Raw genomic sequence first — 13,681 nt, 5'->3', positions numbered from 1 at the left:
TATATGCAGTCTTGTGCTAAATACTTTACAAAGCTTTTCCCCCTCTCACATGGACAAACTGTTAAGGTATATCATTATTATTTTTATCACGCCTCCTGTTACTAATGATAAAGTGACTTTCTGGTACTTCCATATTTACCCGGTGATCATCTCAAATATTGTTGCTCACATGGTTGAACAGAATCTCAAAATCTAGTTGTTTCAGAAACAGTGACTTTCAAAATTTTTTGATCACGATTCACAGTAAGATATCATTTTTACTTTGTCATTCCGGGTACATATATAACATACCTTAGATGTATATGTTTTGGAACAGGAAGTTTTGGAAGCAATGCCTAATGTATTTGACATCTGGGTATTTTATTCTGTTCTCTTCTACTGCACTACTCCATTCCATTCTATTTCTTTCCACTCTATTCTTTCATTAAAATTTCTTTTTAAATCACTAAGTTAGATGGTGACTTGAAATTTGAATATCATTGACCCTTTTTCTCCAACCAGAATTGTTCCCACTTCTCCACACATATTAAGCTATACTAAGCAGAGGGATAACAGGAAGATCATGTGTTTAAACCATGACACAAATAAAAATTCAAGCCTGACAAATAATACTTCCTCTGGACTTAGAAATGTGTTGGCAAACTGAATGTTTCGTTTTCACAATCCAGTGGATTTTAGATTCCTCTTTGGGCTCTAATGAGCAGACAGTAATAAATTTCACTCTATAGTAAGTATGAATGAATGGTCATTACCTTGCAAGCTGGGTAGGAGCATACTTTAAGCTACTCTTTGAAGATGTAATATTTAATGTTAAGGACTATCATTCTGATTGATGCACATCAGTTGAGGATGGTGACGGGCGTGAGAGCTCAAGTACATGGTCAAAGTCATTATCTTAATGATTTGAGTTAGTCTGTCATATTGGTCTCTTGTGTGTCTCTGCCTCAGATCTGTTTTCCAGAATGTATTTATATTAGTAAAAAGAGAAGTATCCTACACCAAGCTAGGGCATATGAACAATTAATTTCAAATTGAAACTTAATATTGGACAATGACTGGGCAATGGGTCTTGATGTTAACACTCACTCCAATTCTGAGGAAAATTGCTTAGTGGGAGGAAGGACCACTGTATTTTCTAATTGTTCCATATTAATAAATAAAGTGGTGAAAGGTAGAAGAGAGATTGCATACTGAGCTCTCTTCTTAATCCTTCTGTCTAGCCAGTGGATTATGAGGTTCTATTCATTTTGCATTTGATATTTCTCTCAAAATCATTCTGCTAATCATGATGCTTCCAATCTTATCTGGGAAGAAAACATAGAGTTGTAACTACTAGAAATCTGCCCCTATACTTCGAAAACAATTGTTTTGATAGAAATTGTCCTAAATTTATTCTTAACTTACATGCATTAAGGCTTGCTCTTTGTGCTATAAAATTCTATGGGTTTTGTCAAATGCATAGTATCTTGTAACCACCATGGCAATATCATACAGGATGTTTTTAATGCCCTAAAAATCCTCTATGCTTCACTTACTCATCCCTGCCTCCCTCTGAATTCCTGGAAACCACTTACCATTTTACTGTCTCTATAGTTTTGGTTCTTCCAGAATACCATGAGTTTGGAATCATACAGTTGGTAGAATTTTCAACGGTCTTCTTTCAGTTAGCAGCATGCATTTGTGTCTTTTTGTGGTCTGAAAGCTTCTTTTTATTGAGAAATAATATGCATAGATGTATCATAGTTTGTATAGCCATTAATTTATTGAATCTATTGAAGAACATCTTGGTTGCTTCCAATTTTTGGTGAGTATGAATAATGCTGCTATCAACATTCATGTGTAAATGGTTGTGTAGACATGAGTTTTCAAATCAATTGTATAAATGCCTAGGAGCATAATTGCTGGATCAGATGGTAAAACTATATTTAGCTTTATTAAGAGCTAGGAAATTATCTCCCAGTGTTGCTGTTCAATTTTGCCTTTGCAATATCAATGAATTAGAATTCCTGTTGCTCCACATCCTCATCAGCATGTGCTATTGTCAGTGTGTGGGTTTTAGTCATTTTAATATGTGTGTTGTAGTATCTCATTGTTATTTTAATTTGCAATTCTCTAATGATAAATGATGATAAGCATATTTGTATGCTATTTGCCATCTGTACATCTTCTTTGGTGATGTATTTGTTTGTATATTTTGTTTATTTTAAAATTTTATTGTTTGTTTTCTTATTGCTGTAATTTAAGATCTCTGTATATGTTGAATGCAAGTCCATTTTCAGATGTGGTTTGCAAATATTTTCTTCTAGTCTGTGGCTGGTCTTTAAAACTATCTTGCACGGAGCAAAGGGATTTCATTTTAATAAAATCCAACTTATTATGTTTTTTTCTTTCTTTTCATGTTATGTCTAAAAATTCACTGCCAAACCCAAGGTCACCTCAAGTTTCTCTTGTGTTTTCTTCTAAACACTGTATACTTTTGCATTTTACATTTAGGCCTAAGATCCATTTTGAGTTGGTTTTTATAGTAAAGTCTCTGTCTAGGTCCTCGTCCTCGTCCTCATCTTCGTCCTCCTCCTCCTCCTCTTCGTCCTCCTCCTCCCCCTTCTTACAGATAGATAAATGTCCAGTTGTTTCAGCACCATTTATTGAAAAGGATATTCTTTGTCATCGATTGGACTTTGCTTCTTTATATCAAAGATCATTTGACTATTTCTGGTATCTCTATTCTCCATTGTTTCGTGTGTCTGTTCTTTTGCCATTACCATACTGTCTTGATATGTAATAAGTCTTGAACTTAGGCAGTATCAGTCCTCTATGTTCTTGTTCAGTATTGTTTTGACTTTAAAATTCTGGATTTTTGCCTTTCCATATAAACTCTTGAATCAGTTTGTTGATATCCACAAAGTAGGTAGTATTTTGATTGGGATTATGTTTAATTTATAGATCATGTTGGAAAAATTGATAACATTGAGCTTCCAATATTTCTTCATTTATATGTTTTTTTCATTAGAGTTTCAGATTTTATTCTTATTTTTAGTTTTATACTTATATAGATCCTGTACTTATTTTGTTAGATTGATACCTGGTAGGGTTATTCCTGGTAAAACCCATGAAAGTATATACATGGGTAAGTGGTAAGGTGTGGGGGAAAAGGTAACATTCTATAATCTTAGTTATGTTATCTGGTCTGTATCTCTGAGCCTTGACCTTCACAGTGTTTCTCAGCTTCCCTCCCCACCGGACTCCACCACTTAGGTGAGATAGAAAGGCTAGAGGGACTGGCATTGGGTAATTTCCCTTCTTTTACATCAGATAAGATTTATAAAGTCATTTCCCTTGGAGTTTTAATGAATGCCTTTGTTTTAAAAAATGCTCTGGGCATATTTAAGAATGGTTACTTTTGTCTTCTCCTGCCAGAAAAACAAGGGTTTTTTTTTCTTGGCTCTTCATTACTGGAACCTGGTAGAGTTCCTGTAGGTAAAACCCATGAACTTGTGGGACCCTATAAGACTAGTGTGTAGGAGTTTTTTGCCTTCATATAAGTTTACCCTCCATCTCTAGCAATTTGTCAAAGTCATTGGTTTAATGTTCCTACAAGTTTATGATATACTGGCTGCTGCTTCTACCAGGCTCATGTTAGATTTTGTCTGCCGCCCCAAATTTCGGGTTGGTGGTGTGCCCTATGACCTCAATTCTTCAATGATTCTAAGAGTCATTCATATTCAGTTTGCTCTGCTTTTTTGAATTGTAAGGGCGGGTATTCTTTACATGTCACAGATGAAAGCAGCAGAGTCATTTATTTTTAAGAAGCTGTTTAATGTCAATTCAGTTTGTCTACTGAATATTGCTTTGCAGATTTTCTATATCGCATAATGTTAATTCTGATAAAAATTTTCAATAAATTTGGCATGTCATATAAGTTGTGAAATTTGACGGTATAAGGTTCTTCATAATATCCCCTACTGCTTTTGTAATTTATGTTTGTAGTATTCCACAGGTTGGTGATTTCTCTTTTTGATATTTGTTTCCTTAAACACTGGTTTACCAGTGTAAGCAATCTTTTTAAAGCATTTTGTTCCTCTGTGTTGTTTAATCATTTTATCCACCTTTTCCCTTAAGCATTTGATCATATTTTAATGATTATTTGAAAGTCCCAATCTACTAATTATAACCTCTTTGTCATCTTAGCTCTCTATTTACTATATATTCTCTTTTTGGTCAGGGGTCACATTATTCAGTTCTTCATAAGGATGGCTATATGAAATATTTATTAATTGTATGTTTGACATTTTCAATACATTGTTGATAGTCTGATTTGTTCTTTTCCTTTAAAGAATACTGAGTTTCAGTCTGGAAGACAATTACTTTTCTGGTGGCTTAACTTGCTCTTGTGAAGGCTTGGTTTTAGGTTTTATTAGAGTAAGTCTAGAGTATTCCTTTTCCTTATTCTTGGGCCAGAATAGCTCTACTCTTAAAGTACAGACATTGTGAGATTTTACTGAATGCCCAGAGTATTCAATTAGATATCGCCAGTGTACCTGGTTGTGATTCCAAAGTATATGACCTGTGTGTCTTTTGGAATCTCTGTTTACTTCAAAACACCTCCCACTACTCAAGACCCTGAGAAGACCTATCCTTACCCTCACAGAATCCTGCTTTAGACACATATACCCTATCTAATAAAAGGGTAATATGCAAATTAACCATCACTCCGCCACAAAGATGGAGGCACCCATAGCCACAAGATGGCGGTGCCTAGTCCTCTCAGCCCTGCTGGAGTCCACCAGTCCTGGGGAAGGGGGGTGGCCACTGAGAGCAGGCAGTGTGAGAGGCCTGGCGGAATGCTTGAAAGCGTTCCACCCTGGCCACAGAGGGCCTCTGGGCAGCAGGCACAGAACAGTGGTGGGGAGGAGGGTCGCTTGTATCGTCACCCTGGCGATAAGGCAAGTGTTCCGCGCCCAGCTACAGATGGACTTCTGGCCAGGCCAGGGAACGAGACACTTATGTCATTGCCCCGGCGACAAGGCAAGCGTTCTCGGCCACGGATGGGCCTCTGGGCTGCAGAGAGCCTCTGGGCAGCGGGCGCGGAGCGGCCAGGCCCTGCAGAGAGCTACTGGTGCATGGATTTGTGCGCAGGGCTACTAGTATTTAAATATTTGGTCAACACCACAAGGGCACTCCTATCAGATTTATGAGGCTCTTTCTCTGTGTACCTCCTTCCTAGCTTGTATCTTATCTTAGACATTCCAGCCACAGCTTCAGCTCCTGAGTACGATCGCTGTATCCTCTACTAGGAAGGCTGCTGTTCTGTGTTTGGGAGTCATTTCCCTGTGCTGAGATTTGAAAAGCTCCCCAAGAAAGAGCACCAGGGGAACATGGAACTCATCTCCTGTGTTCCCTTTCTCTCATGGAGCAGAGTCCTGTGCTTTTGGCTCTCCAATGGCTTCAGACAGTTGCATCATACATTTGGCATAGTTAACATTGTTTACACTGTGAGGGGGACATGGAAGCCAATAATTCAACATGAACAGAACCAGAATAAGAAGTTAATATTTTCTTTTTAAAGAAAATGTTTAAATGAGTTTAACCCTAATCTAATGTCTTACTTAAAAATGCTATAGAGTTTACTTTTGCCACTCAGATATTTATTTTCATGTATAGTATGAGCTAGCATACGATCTTATCTTTTATCATATGAGTAATTAATTATCTCTGTACCATGAATTCAATATCCTTCTTTCAGCCATCCTTTTCAGTTCTTTATATAGCTACTATCCATCTAGGCCAGAAGAATACAGACTCAGGCTTTCCAAATATAGATGTCCAGAAAGAAATACTGTAGTTAAAAAAATATTAAGTGCCAGTAATATACTAATTTTGAAGCTTTAAAAAGAAGAAGAATAACAAAAAATGAAAAATGAGAATGTTTATTTCCTGCAATGTAATAAACTTGGAGGCATGATCCAAAAAATGTCATACTTAGCATTTCATTTCCTCTGGGCTTTTAAAATGATGGTTAATTGCAGATGGTGACCTTCTGGATAAGACACTGTTTACAAGTGTTAAATTTTAAGTAGGAGGCTTTTATGGTTTTCTATGATGTGTCTTTAGGGAGTAGTGTATGAAATTCAGGCAAAGATTTATAAATCAGAGAAAAAAAGCCAGATACTTCTGTGTTACCTGATTGCTCACCTGCCCACTCCCAAGGTTGCAACTAGGTTAGAAATTCAGCTTATTTCAGAATAAAATTTTTACTCTCAATTAATAGTGTCCAATGTCACTTGATTTTGTTTTTATTTTATTTTAAAGGCAATGGATAGGAATACAATACTTTGGTATACTAGTGAATATTAGGTTTCTTTGAACTGGTTTTGATAGAAGAATACTGATTTTAAAACTAAAAGAAACCATCAACAAAATGAAAAGGGAACCCATTGCATGGGAGAACGTATTTGCCAATGATACATCTGATAAGGGGTTAATGTGATATTATCAAGATAGTAGAAAATGTGCAGTTTGCTATGGATTATCTGAGAAAAAAGAGAATATAAATATGTATGTATATTTTTCTATATAAAATGTGAAAAGATAAAACATAAAACTGAGAAAAATATAAAGGATTCCTTTGGGAAGGAAATAGGTTGAATTAAATAGGGACGAGAAACTAAATTTCTTTGCAAATAACTTACTTTCTCGTTTAAACATTGGAACTTTGTAAAATGTTTGCATCATTATGAACAAAATTAAGTTAAAAAATAAATCCTACAGCAAAGGAAACCAGTATCAAAATGAAAAGGGAGCCTACTGCATGGGAGAACATATTTGCCAATGATAGATACATCTAATAAGGGGTTAATGTGATATTATCAAGAGAGTGGAAAATGTGCAGTTTGCTATGGATTATCTGATAAAAAAGAGAATATAAATATGTATGTATATTTTTCTATATAAAATGTGAAAAGATAAAACATAAAACTGAAAAAAATATAAAGGATTCCTTTGGGAAGGAAATAGGTTGAATTAAATAGGGACGAGAAACTAAATTTCTTTGCAAATAACTTACTTTCTCATTTAAACATTGGAACTTTGTAAAATGTTTGCATCATTATGAACAAAATTAAGTTAAAAAATCAATCCTTACATATTATCAGTAAACTGAAACTAATAAACCTCTGATTTTAGTTGATAAACTCTCCCATCCACACTCGTCTTGTACGCTTGTTTCGCCTATATCCTTTCGTTCATCCTCTCTATATGTCCACCCCCCACTTCTTCTAACGCCACTTCTTCAAAATAGACTCGCTCAAGTTGGCCCCTTGAGTGTGGCTCTTCCACAAAATACTGACTTCTGCGCATGGGCCACGGAGTTTCAATCACACTGTATGTGCGGGCCCACACGTGGTATTTTGTGGAAGAGCCACACGCAAGGGGCCAAAGAGTTGCATGTGACTCGCGAGCCGTGGTTTGCCAACCACTGCGATATACTCTACCAAGGAGAAAAACATTGCTCTATAATCTTAGGTAAAGTGATAGGGACCTGTGAATTACATTTATAAAAGACAGATTAGAAGAAAAAAAAGAGAACATTTAATTTCATGTACATGTAAGTTCACATTAATGTGACTTGAGTGGGTGGTTAGAATTTGGGGCTTATATACTATCTTAACAGGGGAAGGAAAAGAGAAGAACATTTATGTGAAATTAATGACTTCTTAATAGAGGAAGGACAGGGGGAGAGAGGTTGTTTTAAGAAAGAGGAGGGGCCCTCAGAAGAATAGATCAGAGACACGAAACTTTGTGACAGTGTCTGTATAGGTGTGGTGACTTCTAGTCTCCAGTGGTGACTGTCAGCCTCCCTGGTTACTCCCAGGGAAGGAATTTATGACAGTGAGTTCTTTTGGGAAGCTCTGCTTTTAGACAGTTCAAGAAAAACGCTTATTCTGAAGTGCCGTGAATAAAAATTAATTTTTTTATGGCACAGTGGAATATTCTGAACCCCTTCAATCCGAAGAAAATAAAACTGCAAATGAATTGTTTTTAGCAAGCAGTTGCTAGTGTCGAGGTTGGATTGTTTATTCTGAGTCTGCTATGCATGTGTTACTGAGAAATAAAGAATAATGAAAGTTGTTTTATTATAAATGATGATTTGCATTCCTGAGGAAAAGATAGTTGTGCATCTATGATTTTCAATTAAAAATGCCATCGCTCTGAATTTGAAAGTATCGGTATGAAAAATTTTAAGACAAATAGTACCAATTTACTAGGAAGGTGCTATATGACATCATAGTGGCGCAATAAGCAAAATCCCGACCTTGGTTCATTTTGTAGGATATCAAGCTCATTGCTTCAGTAAATACATAGAAAGCAAAAACAGAAACAGAAGAAAAAGAAGGAAGAGAAAACTGTAGGTTCAAAGAGATATTGGAAACATACCAACCAGTCAGAATGCACATCCTGAACCAGGCAGGCTTTCTGTTCTAATGAATTCATTCGACAGTTATGGAAATTTAAACACAAGCTGGGTGTTTGATTATATTGAGAACCCTTTGTACCATAGGTCTTATGATTTGAGAACTGAGAGCCAAAAGACAACACTATTTGCTCTTATTCAAGACAAGGTGGGGCTGGGTTTTATAGTTTTTAGACTTAATCTCTGTGCGATTTTAGTTTTCATCTTAAAGCTTCTAGTCTCCATCTCCTTGTGTGCATCTGCCTTGTCACTTGATGATTGTTAAATTGTGTTATTGTGACGGCCCTTTGATGGTAGCATTGTTTCAGAAGTAACAAGACCTTTTACTCAGGAAAAGGCAGCACCCCCAATGTCTCCCCCTTTTTGTTGTTTATGTGAAAGTTTTATTTTTTTCTTATGAGTCGCTATGGAAATCTAGATCAGCAATCTTTAGAGGAGGAGGAAGGAACCTCTTTCAAGGAACAGTTTTTAAGTAAAAGAAATATAACATAAGTTGTTGTAAAATAATATAAAAAGCAGTTAAGGGAGAATTTGCTACTAACAAGAATTGAGAATTACACAGTAGATATAGCTGAATAATGCTAATGTATTCTCCCTGTCTGCGGAGGTTTCTATAAATAGCACACACAGGCACAAGGCACATCCTTCATGATTAGCTTCTCCCACTTGACTTAGTTCATCAATTGGTGCCATCAGACTCTCTGCAAAGTCATTGCTCCTGATTAAGAGAAATGAGTTGGGTCTGTCTCAGAGGGCTCACCGAGCTGACAATAGGTGGGGGTAGTCGACTCTGCCAGGGTCTGGAGTGTGTGCAGAGCAGCCGGGGTGCTCCTTGTGAGATGACTAGAGGCCCACATTCCCCAACATGTCATAGAGCCATAGCTGTCATTTGATACCTGAACTGGAAGCTTCGGAAAAGGAAGTTGTCATCCTGAAGCCACTCTACTCTCTGGTCCCGTGTGTGTGTGTGTGTGTGTGTGTGTGTGTGTGTGTGTGTGTGCCCATGCCTGTGCACAGATTCTGTGTGTATGAATACCTGAGACTTTCTCAGGTTCCTAAATCAGATGGTAAGCTCCTACTCCAGGCTTCTGCTCAGCCTCCCATATTCCTCTAGTGCACCTGCAAAGGTGCAGCCGGAAGCAGTGTGAGCCATGCCAGGGCAAGGCGAGGGTGGTCACTCAATAAAAGCCTCCAACCAGAGCAGGAAGGTGGGAGGAAAAAATCTACTGCCTGACTTTAAGATTTATGGACTGGATTATCCAGATAACAGGACAATAATATTTTAAATTGGTGCTGGTCTTTGACATGGGCCAAGAACTTCTTCAACTCTCTACTTCGTTTTTAACTTAGGCAGAGCCAACAATCCAAAAAAATAACAGGAATGAAGTAAGACAGGGGATGGATGCTGGTACATTACGGAAGAGAGGGCCCATCCTCCCAGCTTTGCAGTGATTCAGTAGGGAATTTAATTATGCTTCATTTGGTATATTTTTAAGACATTATTTTTTTTAAACTGGAAGCCTTTGAGCTTAAATTTCATAAGAAAAAATCTGTTATTCAATATAATTTCAATTTGTTGATACTTAATGTTTTAATAAGAGGAGGAAAAATGGAGAAGTAGAAGAAAATGAAGAAGAGAAGAAAATGCAGGGATTGCAGCTTCTCGATTCTGCATTCCCTAGGAATATTTAAAACAGAAATTTCTAGTTTTATTTGCCTTTTCATTATAGGATTTTTTGAAAGCTGTAACTGGTCTGTGCCCGCACTTCCTATTGTGGGCACGGTTTCTGCATATGGAATTGAATTATTAATACGAATTTCACACTTCTAATGAGCACCCGCTGTCTTCTTTGGGTCAGTACATTTTTATCATTTTTTAAAGAACATTAATCGTATATGCCAAGTCACTATCTAGTTTGATATATTGCTTTTTTAAAAATTTTGAACTAACTGTAGACTTCCAGAAAAGTTGCATGAATAGTAGAGTTCCTCTATATCCCTTACCCAGCTTTCCCTAATGTTAACATCTGGCATAACCAGAGTACAATGATTAAAACCAGAAAATTAACTTTTATATAATACTATTAACTAAATTAGCAGAGCTTATTCAAATAAACAAAGCTTCTAGAAATAATTATACGAACCTCAAATTTTTAAAATGATGTAAATTGCTACAGATTGGTCACAGCAGGTAAGATATTTGTAAATTAGAAGGGAGATAATAATTTATGTAGATTGTGTCATGGACAAAGCAAATGGAGGGTAAGAGATAAGAATTCCATGAGCATGTCTAACAGACATTTTATTGGAGTCCAATGTAGGCGAAAAAGAGAAACGAGAAGGCAACATTTATAGGAAGAATAGCTGAAAATTTTTCAGAAGTGTTGAGAGACAACAAAGCCCAAATATAATTTAAAAAACCCATACATTGTTATTAAAATGATAAAACTAAACAAAAACAAAAGAAAACTCATAAGAATATATTGACAGCGGGCAGATAAGTGAGAAACACCGTGTTCAGAGGAAGGACTGGCTGACTGATTTCTGAATAGCAACTACGAAAATCATAAGACAAAGGAAGGCTATCCCAAAAACGCTGAAATAAAAGAACTGAAATCAAAATTTCTATACCCAGAGAAAATATACTGCACAAAGAGAAGTCAAACATGAACATCTGCAATAAACAAAGATCGATGGAATTTGTCACTAGTAGATTCTCACAAAGAAAATTCTAAAGCAGTTTAAATAGAAGATAAGGGAATACAAATTTAAGTTCTGAAAAGCCAGAGGAATTAAAAGAAGAGAAAGTGGCAAAAATGTGGGAAAATGTAAAAGAACATCAAATATGTAAAATAACAATACTAATGTTTAGTGGGGATCATAAGTAAAAAATATTGTAGACTAAAATTTCCAGAAAAAAAGTAACATGAGTTAGAGGCATGTAAATTCTGTTTACATTTTAATGTCCTTTTGTTTTCTGATAGGATGATAAAGGTTTTGATTCTCCTTAGAAATGGAACTCCCTACTACATGAAAATCAATTCTGGGTTAATGGAAGACATCTATGTGAAAGGGTTTTACAAAATAATACAGAAGAAAATCTTTGTGGCATTGAGATATAGTAGGGTTTTTAAAAACAAGATGCTAAAAGTTCTAATCATGAATGAAAAATGATAAATTTAGTAACCTCTACATAACCTATTCATTGAACATCCTTATAACCAGTGTTTTGAAATCTACATCTAGTAAATTGCTTGTCTCCATTTTGCTTATTTCTTTATCTGGAGTTTCATTCTGTTCATTCATTTGGGGCATGTTTTGTTTTGTTTTGTCTCCTCATTTTGGCAGCCTCCCTCTGTTGGCAGCTGCTCCATCTTCCGGTCTTGATAGAGTGGTCTTATGCAGTAGGTGTCCTGTAGAGCTCAGGGTGCAGCCTCCCTGTTCACCAGAGCTTGGCACACCAAGTGCATCCCTCTCACCCTTATGTGGGCTGTGTACACCCTTCTGTTGTAGTTGAGTCTTGATTGCTATTGGCATATCAGTGGGAGTGATTTACCCCCAGGCCATTTTGCTGCAAGGACTGGCTGAGACCATTAGTTACCATGGAGGATCAGCTGTGCAGGGCTTACTTAGTGGGACTCTGGTGCCTGCTTAGTCTGTCCCTTGAGTGTGCTGCTTGTGAAGGTCGTTGGGTGGTACTTTGACATGGTCTGAAATTTTGCATTGTGTGTGCTGGCTTGAGGCCTCCTTGGAGGTATAGGCTAAGGTTAGCCACTGCCTATATTCTTCCTGGGGCCACCTGGCATTAGCTACAAAGTAATGTGCAGATAGCTGGTAATTGTGCTGTACATGGAGGTTCCCAGGAGAAACCAAGCTGTGAACCAAGGCCAGCTGCTGCTAGTACTGGGCCTGAGCCAGTTAGCTAGAGGTATGAGGCATGCTAAGGCCCAAATGCTGCTTGTTTGAGAGATTTTAGGAAAATTTGAAGCATGAGCCAAGACAGACCATTCATACAGAAAAGTTGCTTTAAACAGCTTGGGTGGGGCCTCAGGCTGGGTAGGACAGGACCTCAGTGAATCACCAGGTGGGGCAAATAGTGAGACCCAGGTTGACAGAGACTCAGATCTGGTGCCTGCCTGCTGGATCTGTGGGAAGGAACAATGGCATCTGCCAGCATGCCTGTCTGTGAGAAAGCTGCCCCTCCAGCCCTCATCCTGATGCCAGACAATTCAATTCCTCCATGTCCCTGGTGCCTTTTGAGCTGCTGCCCCAACGCTGGAGCTCAGAGCACGAGTTTATGTAAGTCTGTGTATGGGCACTTTACAAGGAATACCTGGGACTCCAGCAGCACCTTCCCTTCCCCCCGCTACTCCCACACACAAACACATCTCAGCCACAATCTTGCTGGTTTTTACAGCTATAAATCATGGGGAATTTTTTTCTGGGCAGTGGAACCTGAGCTGGGAGGCCTGGTGTGGGGCTGGGGACCCTTGATCTCCTTGATTGTCCAATTTCCAGCACTCCTAAGGGTGGTATGTCATGGGTGGAAAAGGTGGGGAGGTTTATGGTGGAGTACAGAGGATCACCATCAGCACCCCATATCAGAAATTTGTGTATGAGCTCTGATGGTGTGGGAGGTGGCAATGGATATACATGGTAGAAAAATTCTTCCTATGTGATTGAGGTATTTGTCTCTAAGGAGCAGAGTGATCCATTATCCACCTTAGAGTTGTTGCTTCTAGTATAATGCCTATTATACTATTTTTGCCTTTCTTGAATTAAATCCCTACTATATATGCTTTCTTGGTGCATCATTCACAATTTCTGTCTTTTGAAATATTCACAGAATTTTATAAGGTATGTCTTGTTTTAAGTCTTTAATATATTCCTGCCATTTTCTGCAATATACAGTGTTTTTAATGCTTTAATTTAAACTTGTTTCAAAATTAACATGAATATTCTCTTTACTCTCTAACTTCAGAGCTAGAATAATTCAATCACAGCCCTCTCATTACTGGAAGTTTGCTCCTATGCATTTGTTTTGAGAGCATCCATATAAAGAAACACATTGAACATGATACCAGCAATGGAAAGATACAATTTATTGAAAAAAGAAAAGTGCATCTTTTCATTTCGATAAATATATATTATCTATCTAACATATCCATTGTCATACATATGGAGTCATAGGGTAGGTACTCAAATAATATG

The sequence above is a fragment of the Myotis davidii genome, unplaced genomic scaffold (assembly GCF_000327345.1).
Source record: "Myotis davidii unplaced genomic scaffold, ASM32734v1 scaffold395, whole genome shotgun sequence".
Taxonomy (NCBI): Eukaryota; Metazoa; Chordata; class Mammalia; order Chiroptera; family Vespertilionidae; genus Myotis; species Myotis davidii.
The sequence above is the reverse complement of the archived record's forward strand: the minus strand, read 5'-3'. Positions refer to the sequence as shown.